The sequence below is a fragment of the Rhinolophus sinicus genome, chromosome 9 (assembly GCF_057876585.1).
Source record: "Rhinolophus sinicus isolate RSI-liver-muscle chromosome 9, RSI-T2T, whole genome shotgun sequence".
NCBI lineage: Eukaryota > Metazoa > Chordata > Mammalia > Chiroptera > Rhinolophidae > Rhinolophus > Rhinolophus sinicus.
Window position 1 is genome coordinate 23000375 of NC_142509.1, and position 16397 is coordinate 23016771.

General features: G+C 41.1%; 1 protein-coding gene across 2 annotated transcripts in view; it reads left to right on the forward strand.

The window, feature by feature from the left end:
* Positions 1 to 16397, forward strand: part of TTC28 (tetratricopeptide repeat domain 28) — a 611103-nt gene that overhangs the window by 156422 nt on the left and 438284 nt on the right. The gene's annotated exons all lie outside the window — the stretch shown is intronic.

Below are 16397 nucleotides of genomic sequence, written 5' to 3' on the forward strand. Positions count from 1 at the left end.
TTGTCCAATATAAGTATTGCTATCCCTGCCTTTTTCTCATTTCTATTTGCATGAAATATTTTTTCCCATCCCTTTTCATTCAGTTTATTTGTGTTTTTTGGTCTTAGGTGGGTATTTTGTAGACAGCTTATACATGGGTCTTGGTTTCTTACCCACTCAGCTACCCTATGCTTTTTGTTTGGAGCATTTAATCCATTTACATTTAAAGTCATTATTGATAAGTACATAGTTATTGCCATTTTATTATTCATATTTTTGATGTTTGTTTTTTTGTTCATTTTCTCCTTTCTGCTGCTTGAAGAAATCCTTTTTTTATTTCTTGTAATTTTACTTGGCCGTAGTGAATTCTTTTAGCTTTTTCTTGTCTGGAAAGTTCTTTATCTCTCTTTCAATTTTAAATAGTAGCCTTGCTGGCTAGAGTAGTCTTGGTTGTAGACCCTTGGTTTTCATCACTTTGAATATTTCCTGCCACTCCCTTCTGGCCTGCAAAGTTTCTGTTGAGAAATTAGCTGTTAATCTTACGGGAATTCCCTTGGAAGTAACTGCTTGTCTTTCTCTTGCTGCTTTTAGGATTCTCGCTTTGTCTTTAACCTTTGCTATTTTAATTATAATGTGTCTTGATCAGGGCCTGTTTGAGTTCATCTTGTTTGGGACTTTCTGCACTTCCTGGCTTGTATGTCTATTTCCTTCTCCAGGTTAGGAAAGTTTTCAGTCATTATTTCTTCACATAGGCTCTCAATCCCTTGCCCTCTCTTGTCTCCTGGTGCCCCTATGATGTGAATGTCATTATGCCCCTATGATGTTGTCCATAAGATCCCTTAAACTATCTTTGCTTTTTTAAAAAAATTCTTTTTTCTTTTTGTTGTTTATATTGAATGTATTCTGCTACCTTGTTTTCTAAGTTGCTGATTTGATCCTCTGTTTCATCTAATACCACTGTTGATTACTTCTAGTGTATTGTGCTTTTCAGTTATTGTATTCTTTATTTCTGATTTTTTTCATGAGTTCTGTGTCCTTCTTTATGCTTACTATCTGTTGAAGTTCTCAGAGTTCCTTAAGCATTCTTTTTTTTTTTTTTTTAAATTTTATTGGGGAAGGGTGTTCCCCAATATATTGGGGAAGGGTGTTTAAATTTTATTGGGGAACAGCGTGTACTTCCAGGACTTTTTTCCAAGTCAAGTTGCTGTCCTTTCAATCTTAGTTGTGGAGGGCACAGCTCAGCTCCAGGTCCAGTTGCCGTTGCTAGTTGCAGGGGACGCAGCCCACCATCCCTTGTGGGAGTTGAACCGGCAACCTTGTGGTTGAGAGGACGCACTCCAACCAACTGAGCCATCTGGGAGCTCAGCGGCAGCTCAGCTCAAGGTGCTGTGTTCAATCTTAGTTGCAGGGCCCACTGCCCACCATCCCTTGTGGGACTTGAGGTGTTGAACTGGCAACCTTGTGGTTGAGAGCCCACTGGACCATGTGGGAATCGAACCGGCAGCCTTCGGAGTTAGGAGCACGGAGCTCCAACTGCCTGAGCCACCAGGCCGGCCCCTTTAAGCTTTCTTATAACTAGTGTTTTAAATTCTGTCTCTGGTAGGTTGGTTGCCTCTATCTCATTTAGTTCTTTTTCTGGACTTTTCTCCTGTTCTTTTATTTGGGACATGTTTCTCTGTTTCCTCATTCTGATTGCCTTTCTGTGTTTGCTTGTATGTATTAGGTAGATCTTCTGTGTCTCTTATTCTTTGCTGTGTGTTGTGGCCTCATGTGATATGTGTCCTGTGTGGTCCAGTGGCACAGTCTCCCTGATCACCTGTGCGTGTGTTCCAGAAGTGTCCCTTGTATGTGTTGTGTGTTATCTCCTGTTGTATTTGAGCCTTGATTGCCTTTGGCACATCAGTGAGTGGGACTGACTCTCAGGGTGAGTGGCTGTGAGGACTGGCTCTGCACAAGTGTATGAGCTGCTGAGTGGCAGCTGCCCCCTCCGAGTGGAATTTGCCCCAATGGGCTCTTGTGTCTGTTGAGACCACTATTTGGGTGTGCTGCTCGTGGGGCTGATTGGGTGGTGCTCTGGTGTGGTCTGAAGCTGACCTCTGGGTGGTTTGTTTCTGGTGTGTCTTGGGAGTGGCTCCCATGCTGGCCGATTTCATCCTTGCCTGTGACCAGCCCAGGATTACCTGGTAGGAGCTATAAAACTCTGTGTGGTTGGTTGCTGCCTGTGCTGGACCTGGAGGCGTGTGGGGATGGCCCTGCTGTGAACTGAGGCCAGCTGCCACCAGTATCGAGCCTGGGGCAGCTTAACAAAAAGCCCAAGGCCCTCCTAGACCTATGGCCACTTCCCAGCAGCCTCTAAGGCTCAGCCATTGGAAGAGCCTCCTTACGTGTGCAGGAAGGGCTGGTTGACCTGGTTTTGATGGTGCAGTACCCCCAGCGATGTAGCACTAGCTGGGCAGGGCGGGGTCCCAGGGAGTCTCGGAGAATGGCCGGTGGTTTTTACAAAGTTAATATAATTCAGTTCTTGCGACAGTGCCGGGTTTGTGATCATTCTGCAAAACACCCTGAGAACACCGTGGCAAGCCACCACTCGCCTCGGGGTCACAGATCCCCGAGAGCCTCCCGTGAGAGACTGCAGACCCAGCTGTGGCTGATTGTGTGCCGCTGAATGTTCCCCAGGCTGCCGTGGGCCATCTGCTGCTATAAAAGTCTTCCTTCCACAGCTTGTGGGGTGGGGCTGGCCACCCAGGAGGTGAGTGCCCCAGGTGATACTGTAGTAGCTGGGCAGGTACCCAGGGTATCATGAAGATGGTGAGCATGCGCGAGATTTTACGAGATTAGTGCGGTCTCAGATTTGTCCCTTTGTGGAAGCTTCAACACAGGGAAGATGGCACCTTCCTGTAGGTTACACGTGAGGTGGGCTCCACACAGAGATAATGGCGGCCGTCCCTTTAGCACTCGCCCCAAAGCCTCACAACTCAGTCTTTTTCTGTATGTGTCTGGGGCCTCTTGAGTTGCTGCCCCTCCACTGGAGCCCAGGTGAGTGTTTGCAAGTGAGTCTGTGCGTGGGATCTTTCAGAGGATGTCTGGGTTTCCAGCCACCAGGACAGACAGACTCGTTGCTGATTTTCACTGCCAGATGTTGTGGGGACTCCTCTTCCTGGCACAAGACCCCTGGGCTGGGGATCCCGGTATGTAACTGGGACCCCTCGCTCTTCATGGGGGACCTCTGCCACCCAGGTTTCCCTTCCAGTGCTCAACCACCACCTGTATGTTTGAGGTTGGCCAGTTTTGTGTCTCTGTCCCTCCTACCAGTCTGGATGTGGCCTCCTTATAGCCTTAGTTACAGGGTTTCTGTTCAGCTAGTCCGATGATTCTTGAGGTTGATTGTTCTATAACTTAGTTGTAATTTTAATGTGATCCTGGGAGGCAGTAGGCATAGTGTTCACCTATTTCTCCATCTTGGACCTTCTACCCTGTACAAGTCCTCTTTTACCATTATTCTTTATAAAGAGAATATCAGCCATTTAACCAAAGAAATGTCATTGTATTAAGAAAAAAACAAACAAAAACAAAAACAAGAGTGATTGGGACATCAGGAGCAAAATCATCCAGGGTGGAGAATTGGAACATGAAACGTAGATATGATGTTTGATATAAATTAATAAAGGAATGATAGATATAAATAGATGCTCTTTTGTGTTTCTTAGTTGGTTATTGTATTTGGGGCTTTAATTAGCTATACAGGAATCTTTGAAGAAAGGTTTTTGATATTAACTTGTGTCATTCATTTATCAACCAACCATATATCATTTATTAAGCATTGAAGAGTCAAAGATTCATTGAGCACAGTCACTGCACTCCCGAGGCTCAGAGATGGTCTCTGACTTCAAATGGACCTTTTTATAAAAGGTAGATCCTATTACAGGCCAGAACATAAAGCATTAAGTTTTTACCTAAGCGAAAGAGATGTATGAGACTGGCCTGGTGGCAAGAGATTGGAATATTATGTTAATGTTTCCAGTGTTCTTTCCCATCTTACACAGAAATCACACTTCACTGATTCCAAGGTTCAGTGGATTAGAGGAAAATCCTAAACCAAGAAGATTAATTCAAATCCTGTATTAACCTATTTGATCATGTCACAGTATTACTGGATAATTTGTAATTAGTGACAAGCATTTAGAGTTCATGAATAATCGTGTTTGGGTGATTGCTCCCCTGCTCCGACCTTCCATGTTCCTGGTTGTTTCTGAGTGATAAGTGGGCACTTTAATTAAGTTATCTGTTGTTCAGGACACTCTGTTTTTCCGTCACTAAAAGATACAGTATCTTCCCAATTTGCCATCAAGCATGCATTTCCCAGGTAGGTGTTTTTTTTGCCACAGAGTCCTTTGTAGATAAGTAAACTTTGTTTCCCATGATTTTAACTGTAGCATTTCAACCTGTTATGTTAGGATTTTGTTTTTCCGTATCACTAATCATTTTTTAATGCCATGTTGTGTTTTCATGTGACTTGAAGACTGAGGTACTAGGAATTCCAGCACTATAGTGACCTACTTCATAAAAGTACTACAAGGAAAGATAATACTTTTTGGAAAAAGAGCTGTACATACATATCATTAGAAAGGTAAATAAAAGACAGCCTAAATATTGTTCACAAAACTACAACTTCCCAAGCTTTGAAATGTGAAAGGTTTGATGAACCTGTTTGTTTCTTATTGTTGAAAATGGAAAACTGCTTCTCTCATTGTACTGTGTTTCCCCCAAAATAAGCCCTACCCCGAAAATAAGCCCCAGTTAAGATGGTCAGCCAGATGGATGCATTTAGTATGTTATGACGATGTTCCAGAAGAGGTTGACATGACTGTATTTGAATAAATGTAGATTGTTGTACATGAAAAAATAAGACATCCCCTGAAAATATGCCCTGATGCGTCTTTTGGAGCAAAAATTAATATAAGATCCAGTCTTATTTTCGGTAAAATACAGTATAAAACCCGGTCTTATTTTGGGGGAAACACGGTATCTAGTGATTAATGTTGGGAGAGTACAGTTTCTGTACTGAGCTTTTCAGATAGGTTTGATTTGTGAAACACATTTTTGATTCTTTGTTGATCCTTAAATCTGTAGGCCTTAGGCTGAAATGGAGGGAAAATCGGTTTATTTCATCTCCAGGTTTTGAATCTAACCTTCTCTGGGTACCCACTTCTCCTGTACCGTTCTCTATGGGCTAAAACCTTGTCCTTTTTCATTGCTAGTATGTGGGTTTTTCCCATACCATTAACCAATTCTCTGATTCCCCAGCTACCAACTGGGGGGTCCTACAATTCATTTCAATTCTGATACTACTGCAAGTTAACGTAGACCGTACAGGTTAAGGTCTCAGTCCCACAAGACTGCTCCCACTTCAGATGCCAGTAACAAGTCCCAGTTTGCCACCAGTACTTTTGAACAACTGACTATAAATCAGGGGTTCCCATGGTCCCTTCTCAGGTTTGATACTTTGCTATAACAACTTATACAACTCAGGGAAACGCTTTATGGAACAGATGCGTAGGGCACAGAGCTTCCATGTCCCCTCTGGGCACCACCCTCCTAGCATCTCAGTGTGTTCACCAACTCAGAAGCTTTTGGACCTCATCATTTGTAGTTTTTGTGGAGGCTTGGTTATGGAGGCTGGTTATGGAGGCTGGTTATGGAGGCTTGGTTATGGAGGCTGGTTATGGAGGCTGGTTATGGAGGCTTGGTTATGGAGGCTGGTTATGGAGGCTTGGTTATAGAGGCTTGGTTATGGAGGCTTGGTTATGGAGGTCTGATTGATGAAAGCATTGGCCCTTGGTGATGAAGTCAGCCACCCTAGAGGTCAGGGTGGAGCTGAAAAATTCCAGGCCTCTCATCATCCCTTGGTCTCTCTGTAGACCAGCCCCCAGGAACCAGTCTTCTCATGAGCACATAAAAGACACTCTTACCACTCCAGAGATACCAAAGGATTTTTTGGAGCTGTGTGTGAGGAACTCAGGACGAAGACCAAATATATATTTCTTATTGTATCACAGCCACATGACTGAATTTTGCCTTTTTAGGTGCTGTTTTAGGTTTCAGTCTCCAATTTCCTTCTTGCTAATGTACCTTTTCTGTGTTCTATGTCTGTAGGGCCAAATATAAAACTTTGTTACATTATTTTGTTCGCAAAGCCATGTTATTGTGGTCTGCTGGGGAATTTCACTTTCAGGTAAAAATAGTTTCATTTTAAGGCAAGGCATGCTGGAAATAATGCCTACAGCTACGCAGGTGACTACTGTGGTAGAAATTTGGGACACTCTTTTTGATTTGGTGGAAAATACATTTTTATCTAGAAATCATGCTTTGTGCCTCTTAAATTATACTGCATAGCTTCTTGTACTTTTATTTTATTGGGTTTGCTTTACATCTTAGCTAACAGTCTGGTTGGCCTAAGCAAACTGTTGATTTATTGAAATGAAACACTGGTATCTTGTGGAACCTAATGGCAAGATGTGCAAGCTAGTCTACTTGAAGGAATGAAATATAAAGTAGTTAGGAATCAGCAACCACTTTTCTCAGTCTCTTTGTCTAGGGCCACCTGGTCTCTGTATCAGTTTCCTGTTGCTGCTATAACAAAGCAACACACTTAGTGGCTTAAACAATAATTTATTCTCCTAATGTAGAGGCTCAGAAGTCTGAAATCAATTTCACTGGGCTCAAATCAAGGTGATGTCAGGGCTATGTGCCCTCTGGCAGCTCTAGGGCAGAATCTGTTTCCTTGCCTTTTCCGTCTTCTATAGCTACATTTTTACATTCCTTGGCTCATGTCCCCTTCCTTATCTTCAAAGCAATATGGCATCTTGTTTCAGTCATATTAGTAAAATCTTCTGTAGTAAAAATCTCCCTCTGCCTCTTTCTTATAAGGGTGTTTGTAATTATATTTAGGGCCTACATGGATAATTCAGGATACTCTCCCCATCTCAAGACCCTTAACTGGATCGTATCTTCAAAGTACTTCTTGCCATATAAGGTAACCTTCCCAAGTTCCAGGGATTAGAACTTCGATATCTTTGGGGGCTATTATTCAATTTACCAGTCTCTTATCCCTGCCCCCTGTCTGCAGCTGTTCATGCTTTTCTCTTATTCTGAAGACTAGCTTTCTCTGTTTTGGCGTACAGGTACCAAGCATATCTAACACACAATGGCAGCCTTAGGTCCTGGGTTCACAAGAAAATAGTCCAGACTAATAGCATAGTGGATAATAGAATAGAGTATCAATTCCAGATTCCTACAAGAGGTTTGAATCCCTAACTTGATCAGATGCTCAGTCCTGGCCCAGCTTCCTGCAGCCAGGCGGCAGATTCATGCAGAACAAACACAGCTTCAGACTCTCAATCCTATTTGAGGAGGTGCAGTTCTCAGAGAAAGAAGGATAAATAGGGGATCTAAATTTAAGTTGTTAATTTAGCCATAACTAGAGACAGAATAAATACATGCTTTTGAAAATCATAATTGGAGTGTTTTGGTTGCACCAAGAAGGTTGAATCTAACATGAAATGATAGATACTTAATGATTATTATATGCGCTTTCAAAACCAAATGAGAGCCAGTCCTACAATTGTGACCCTCAGCATAGCATCAGTAAACTCTTATATGTATGATAGGAGTAGAGGACAAAATAAATGATAATCCAAATTTAAAGGAGGGATAGGACACATAAACTGAAAATTAAATAGTTGTGTCTTTACTATGCATATTTCCCCTGAGATTGCTGATCTAAATAGCTTTTGCCATCACTCAAATACATAGATTCTGTAGGTCTTGGGATTGCAATCTCGTCCTCTTCTAGTTGCGTTGTGAACCCAAAGATATCCTTCCTTAACTGCTCCCTCCATTTGTAGACCAGCTGCAGATTTGCCCTGGGGATCCATTCAACTTCTCAGAGTGGATTGTGTCTGTTTCTCCCAAGTCATGCTCACATTCTTTGAGGATGTTTTCCTTTTGGACACACAATCACATTTTCACAGCATTCTTACTTTGTACCTTATTGCACTAAAATAAACATATTTTCTGGGATCTTTCAGATTTATTTTACGATATAACAAACATTCTACGCTTGAGGCATGTCTTTGTTTTATATCTGCTTGTCATGTATAATTCCTAATATGAGAATTCCATTCTGAAGACTAATCGAGGATCATTAATTGAAGGCACTTGAGATAGAAGAAAATGACCGTATACAACAGTATATAGTTAGTCTAGAAACAAACTGCTACCACAGCTGCCTTACTGAATAGGCTCACATGACATGTCTGGAAGGACCTAGATGCCAACAGATCAATAAATGCAGAATTATTATAATAATTGAAAATCAGTATTAAAATTTAACAAATAAAAGCCTTGGTTTTATAATTTTTATTGAATTTTCAGGAATTTCAGTTATTGTGGGTTATTCTTTAAAAGATGGAATAAGATTTATAATAGTAAAATATGTGATTCCTATTTTTGGTAGGAGATGCTAATTCTTCACAAATCAAATAAAGTGCTCATTTTAAAAACTGTCTTCCTAATATGTTCTAAGTTAAACTAATAGTTGCCTCTTCACGATCTCGTATAACTTAGCAAGGTTATTACAGATGTTGGCATAGGTATATAGAATGTTAGAAAGCTGATTATGGTAGTGGGGGAACATAAGAATAAAGGGGTTATGCTAGGAAATTAATGAAGGGTGAGGGGTGGGGACTGCCGAAGTCTGGGAGATGTGGGTGCTGACCCACGAGTGTACGCAGAGTGCTAGTCCCTAAAACCATCTGGCTTAATGCATTTATATGAGCAAATTAGAGATGTAAATATGGCCATGCAGGATTGGTCACGCACTGGGCTAATCTCAGTGGCAATCACATTTCCCATTCTTGGTACTCTGGATGGTGTTTTTAGATTTATTACTTTTGTTTGGTATACAATCTGTTATACAGCCTTAAAACTTTACTGTGGAATTTTCTGGTGTTCGTGCCTGCAACATGGAGGAAGTATCTCAAGCAGAAAGAAGAAACAGTACCAAATCAGTATTATTTTAAATCCTATCATTGCTCAAATGCCACCTGAAATCCTTAGTAAATTCACTGCTGCCTCCAAGTTAACAATCCCTTGGCATTCTCAGGTATAACCCTATTATTTTCTGCCATTTTTCTTTCTCCTCCCCCACCCAACTTTATTGAGATGTAGTTGACATGTAACACTGTGTAAGATACTGATACGCTGCAAAATGATTACCACCGTAGCATTAGCAAACATCTCTACCACGTAATCACCATTTCTTTTCTTGTGGTGAAAACATTTAGGATCTACTCTCGTAGCAACTTTCAAATATATAATACAGTATTATTAACAGTAATCACAGTGCTACACATTAGATCCCAAGAACTTGTTCAAATTATAACTGAAAGTTTGTATTTTTTACCTTTTTCTAGTTGATACTCTTAATGCCAGGAGTTGGGAGACTTTTGAGTGAGAAAATGTAAATGGACTTGCCTGAGGTCATAACGTACGTCCTGGTGCTCAGAAACAATGAAACGTGATCATCACTGTGGCAGAAATCGCTAGCTGTTCTCCAGTACTCACTTCCCTTTTTTCATAGCAATAAACTCTTCAATTATTAACCAGACCTTTGGCCGCCCAGAATAAAGGTTACATTTCCCAGTCTCACCGCTAAGGTGCATTTGATGAAACTAAATTCTGGCCAGTGGGATGTAATCAGAAGTGTCAAGTACAATTTCTAGGACATGTCTTCATAGGGAGGATGTGCTTTTCTTCCTGTCTTTCTCCTTCCTGCTGGCTGGAATGTGGATTTGACGGCTGGTGCTTAAGTGGCTATTTGGACTATAGTTGAAAGCTGTGTGTGGAAGGTGGGGGGAGGCAAGATAGGGCATGGGTCCTCAATGATACTGAAGATGACAGATCAGCTTTGGGCTTTTGATCCCTGCACTGTGCTTGTATCAGAGAAAATTAAATTTCTCTTAGTGAAGCCACTGTTAATTTTGATTTATCTAGTAGCTGCAGCTAAATCTAACCCTGACCAATATAATCATCCCAAGATAAGACTTATTTTGTGCCTATTTTAAAGTTGGGAAATTGACTCTTTCTAGAATTTATATATGAGGCCTGACAATTAGGTTTGCGAACTCATCCTAGAAAAAGTGCTACATACTTCATTGCTGAATATCACTATGGGCACCTTCCAAGTACTCCCCTTGGGAAGCTGTGCACCGATGCCAGTGCCTAGTCCACCCTTCAAAGCAGTTTTGGAACTCTTTTTCGGGAATGACCATCAGAGCTGTTGTTGTATTACCCTTGATGTCCTGAATGTCATCAAAATGTCTTCCTTTCAATATTTCCTTTATCTTTGGGTAAAGCAAGAAGTCATTGGGGGCCAGATCAGGTGAGTAGGGAGGGTGTTCCAATACAGTTATTCGTTTACTTGCTAAAAACTCCCTCACAGACAGTGCCGTGTGAGCTGGTGCATTGTCGTGATGCAAGAGCCATGAATTGTTGGCGAAAAGTTCAGGTCGTTTTCATCTAACTTTTTCACGCAGCCTTTTCAGCACTTCCAAATAGTAAACATGCTGAATTGTTTGACCAGTTGGTACAAATTCATAATGAAAAATCCCTCTGATATCAAAAAAGGTTAGCAACATCGTTTTAACACTTGGTTTGGACTGAGAGAACTGTTTTGGTCGTGGAGAATTGGCTGACTTCCATTGTGCACTTTGACGCTTTGTTTCAGGATTGTATTGGTACAGCCATGTTTCATCACCAGTGATAACACAGCCCAAAACATCATCTTCCTCTCCTCTAGGTTTTGGCAAACTCGACTCTCCTTTGCTTTTGTTCGTCAGTGAGCTGCTTTGGGACCATTTTTGCACACACCTTTCTCATGCCAAGATTCTCAATTAAGACTTTCCTAACCGTTTCTGTATCAATGTTTACTTGGTCTGCTATGCTTCTCACAGTCAGCGGATGATTTTGACGTACAATTTGACGAATTTTTGCAGTGTTTTCATCAGTTCTGCTCGTTACTGGCCGCCCTGACCTCTCTTCATCAGTGAAACATTCTCTACTCTCAGAGAAATGTTTAATCTATTTGTTCACTGCCGTTTTCTTCATGGCATTATCCCCATAAACTTGGACTAACATGTCCCTGATTTCACTTCCACTCTTGCCAAGTTTAACAAGAAATTTAATGTTTGTTGCTCTAATTCAAGCTCAGACATTCTCACGACGGCACACAAAAACATTCAACAATAATAATGCACGCCACTCAGCAAGACACCGCCACACGTCAACACAAACCCAGCTATGAGACACTGATATACGAAGATTATGAAACCTTACCGAGCTGTTTGTACAGTGCCGCCCATGTAAGCGCATGCTGGCAAGTTCGCGAACTTACTTGTCAGACCTCGTATGTATTTTTAAAAATTAAAACTTAGTTTCTGGTTTTCTTCTCATTATCTATGACCTATTGTATTCCAGCAGTTTTCATACATGCAGAATTCATCCTAATAATCGTGTTTCAGGAAGATAGCTGAAGAAAATAGTTTTCTCCCTAACAAGAGAATCCAGAGTTTGTCAGTAAACCTAAGTCTGTAACCAGAAAATGTAAATCTATGATGTTTTATAGTTCTGCTGGTTATATGTGATCATTGGACACAGAGGTGTAGAAATGCAGTAAGAAATTGAAGTTTTGGGGGAGTCTATAAAAATGGAAAGCATCTGGTGAGAAGTCTATAAAAGACCGCAATATCAGGTCATTTCAAGTTCTTTTGTAAGTTGAAATTTGGCTTAATATAAATGGCTTCCAAGTGGCACTGCTCCTTCTGTTCTGAAGAGGATATTAAAGCAGTGAAAAACACTGTAGTTCACTTTGGTAGATGTGAAAATCCTGGGAGGGTCAGTATTGAAGATGCAGTGATCATAGCAGGTGAACTTAGAGATGGTAGAAAACGTAGAGATAAAATATAAGTCTTGGTACTGAGAGAGAAAGAGGATGTTTCATTTTACAGTCTCTTCTAAAGATATAAGCCTGAGGATTTTATTCCCTTCTGAAGTGAGCAAATGGAGACCAATAGAGTCTTATCACACTCTAATTTAGTCTTTTTCATAGATAGGAAAAACATTTTCTAAAGAAAATAGAAGAGTAAGCGTCATCAAGAGATTATAAAAGATATGCATCTAATCAGGAAAACGAAGGTGCCGATATGGTAAATTAGCATCTAGCTTCCTCACCAATCTTACGGGGTACAAGCATAACATAGCTTTATTTTCCTACAATCACTCCTTTCAATCATGCTCTGCCAAATCTCTCTTTCTGGGCAAATTCCAGATTCCATAACTTTCTGTGTGCTTTTGGGTATTAAAAAAATTCATTCTGGTCTAATTTAAAACTCTAGTGTTATATCCAATTTAAAGTTCTTTCTAGAGCCAGTGGCCCAGGCTTCATCGGGAAAACTCCCCCATCTCTTTGGGTCTCTAGCTCTTCCAGTGTATCAGAAGGAAGGAGATGGAAAGGGTTAAATGTCTCTCACTTTACTGTGCAGTTGTAGCTCACACACTGTTGATTGTTGCAGTTTTTCTGGTCAACATTGGCAGCTGTGCAAATGCTAGTTCTCTTGGGGAAGCAGGTGTATGAATATTATGAAGAACCCTTTAAGAGCTTCTCCACTGCGGTTTCTTAATATGAGAGACTAAGTTCCAGTTCTGTCTCTTCCAGCCTCTCCGTGTCCACCTCTAGTGGTATACTCTAAAGCAGGGGTGTTCAAACTGCGGCCTGCGATCCATTTTTTATTGGCCCGCAGCAAATTCCAAAAATATATTTAGTTTTCTTAAATAAACCAGGTGAGGCAATATGTACTTCACCTCGGGTGAGTGGCCCGGCTGTTTGTGTATTTTACCGCATATGGCCCTTGGTGAAAACCGTTGAAAACAGTTTGGACACCTCTGCTCTAAAGCTTCCTGCTGCTGGAATCCCTTTGCCTGCAGGTCGTCCTCTTGGGTGGGATACCAGCAGGATATCCCAAGCCATCTTCTATGAAATCCAAACTTTGGAAATTCTTGCGTCTGTGCCATACCAAATGATGGGAGTTTCAGCTTTTCCACTATTGCCCTCTTTCTGCTAGTTCTCTCAAATTATCGGGGCTGATCAACTATTCGTTGCCCAACCCAGTAGCACTCAAAGGGTGGTCCTAGACGAGCAGCTTCAGCATCACCTGGAAGTTCGTTAGACATGTAAATTCTTGGGCCTGGTGGGGCTCCCCGGTCTGTGCTAACATGCCTGAACAGCTGGTCTAACTGATTATCCAGATGGGAAAGGAGATGCCAATCTTCTCTTGCCACAGGTATTCTCAATCTTTATGATGGATGTTCTTGGAAGCCCCTAACCCTACTTTGACTAGGGATTAGGGAAGCCCTAGGACTCCCCAAGTAACTTCTTGGAATTTCTAATGTTGTTATTGTATAGCCTGGTAAGGCAGGGGTGGGGAAAGCAGCAGAAGGAAGAGTATTGTTTGGGGATATTGGCTTGTGCTATATTGCGCTGGGGAAACAACCCCCAAATCGCAGTGGCTTAAGAAGTAATCCAAAGGTTTAGTTCTCACATTGCTCATTTACATTGACTGCAGGTCAATTGCAGTCCTGCTCCACAACCTTTTTCCTCTAAGACCCACACCGGGCTCAGCCCTTATCTGAGATATGCCCATCTCATAGCAGAGGAAAAAGAGGCACGATGGGACCATGCGACAGCTCTTAAAATTCTGCTCAGATGTGGGAAATGCCACTTTTACTCATATTCTATTGGCCCAAGCTAGTCATATGACAATACCTGAAATCACTGGAGCAGGAAGTGTAATCATCTCAGAAGAATTTTCTTTTTTTGCATGGGACAGGTAGAGAAGAGCAGTGAGTATTTTGAATAAATACAATCTATCACATTTGCTCTATAATTGTACCTATTATTGTTAAAACATAGTTTCTACCTTCAAGAGATAATAGGAGAGGAAATACTAGCAAATACGCAACAGAGAACAACGAATATTAAACTATATACATTAAGTATAATTATAACATGAGTTTAGAGAAGATACTGAGACAAGCTGCATGATGAATGATGACCATGATTGGAGTAGAAGGACATGAGAAAGGAGGGAGGTTTAGGGGGCGGCCGGTTAGCTCAGTTGGTTAGAGCGTAGTGCTCTTAACAGCAAGGTTGCCGGTTCGATCCCCACATGGGCCACTGTGAGCTGCGCCCTCTACAACTAGATTGAAGCAACTACTTGGAGCTGACTGGTCCTGGAAGACCACCTAAAATAAATAAGAATTAAAAAAAAAAAAAAAGAAAGGAGGGAATTCTAGAATGGGGCCATGACCTGGATGGAATAAGCATAACCGGTGGGAAGGACAGAGAAGAGACCACTATTTATGGCTAATGGTGACTTAATTTTAGAGTCGGGGGGAGAGGGCTGGTGGGAGCGGGTAGGCTCAGATTATGGAGGACCTCAAAAACCAAGGGAAAAATTGGATTTGATATTATAGATAGCAGGGTGTTTATCAGTTTTTAAGATAGACTCAATAGAATGATATGGTCCAATGGAGAAAGAGAGCTAGGTTGAGAATTATGTATAATGCCATTTCTGCCACTTATTATCCATTTGTCTTTGGATAAGTCAATGGTCATTCTTTCATTCATTCAACAAAGTATTTAATATTACTGTGTGCTAGGCACCATTGCAGGTACTAGAGAGATAAAGATGAAGGGACAGAGATCCGGCTTTTAACAAAGTTGTAGGCAATTGGAAGGTAACTATAGAAAATGAAATAATGACAGTAGGCAAGGAAGCCACAATAAGGAACAAGCAGAGGAGTGTGCGACACTCTTTAAAAGGCAGACTGTAGGTAAACAGATCCCACCAGTGGGTCAATTAGGGAATGTATTTTGAATATGATGTAGCCAAAATTAGAGGCGGTACCTCATAAGGTGTCCTAGATATTGTTTTGGGTGGAAAAGCAAGTTAAAGGTCCGTATGTAAAGTATTTTCTCATGTGAATTGGAAAAATATATTTATGCTTAGAAAAGGTCAGTCAGCGAAGGGGAGGATGAATTTAATTTTTTGTTTTATACCCTTCTGTATCTGTTTGCATTTCTACCACAATATATTTTTACTTTATAATTAAAACTAGTTAATGAAAAAGTATCTCAGCATAATCAATCTTTACCTATTACCTATTACTATTACCTATTACCTATTACCTGTTACTATTACCTATTACCTATTACTTCATCTCTGAACTTAAATATCCTAATACTAAGACCTTCATTTTAGTATACTTCAACTCTGACCTGGCTTCTTTCATTTATTCAACTTTTGTCCTGGTAATCCTAATTGAATCTCCTTTTAGAGTCTCTAGCTATTCTTTTCCTATTGACTTGAGGTTCATTTCTATTGTTTATTTTATTTTCATTTAAAAAAATTGTGGCAAATACATGTAATGTAAAATTTACCATCTTTTTAAAAAAATTATTTTATTTTATTGTGGAATAGTGTTTTTTTCCAGGACCCATCAGCTCTAAGTCAAGTCGTTGTTTCTTTTCAATTTAGTTGTGGAGGGCGCAGCTCACTGGCCCATGTGGGAATCGAACCAGCGACGTTGGTGTTATGAGCACTGCGCTCTAACCAACTGAACCAACCAGCTGCCACCCAGAATTTACCATCTTAACCACTTTTAAATGTATACGTGTTTGTATTTAACCCTTTTTCTCAGAACATATTCCTGCTCCTCTCCATGCTTCCTCCCCAGGACAAACAACATTTCGTAAAAGGACAGCCTTGAAACTGATAGTTACAGCCAAACTTGGGCTGAGAACAGTGGACAATCCAGACTCGGACACACATATCGAAGGTCAGAGCCACATGGTAGGTCTGGTGCCAAGGTGTTCTTAAGGTCAAGAGCCAGGCATTGGTTCTGATTCTAGATATTCACAGACAAGGAATAAAAAAGTTGGATAAGGAGTTGGCACGAGGAGTCAGCACTCAGCTGGGAGACTGAGGACAAGGGCAAGATAATTGCATTGTTAATACGGAGCAATGGCAGTAACAGGAAGAAAAGAGAAATCCATCCTTTCTGAAAAAACGTAGGAACTGGTCCTGGTGCATAGGTGGGCCCGACCTGGAAGAAGGCAGCAGGTGATGGCACTTTGACCCTGTTTTGAGGGGAAAGTTGGAGAGCAAGGCAATTTTTGTCAGGTTTATTCACCTCCGTTAGGCTTTCTATTAGAAAAAAAGATTAGGATCTTTGGAGTAGGAGTATAAAACTCCCACCTCCTCTGTCAAAACACACACATGCACGCACGCACACAGGCGCGA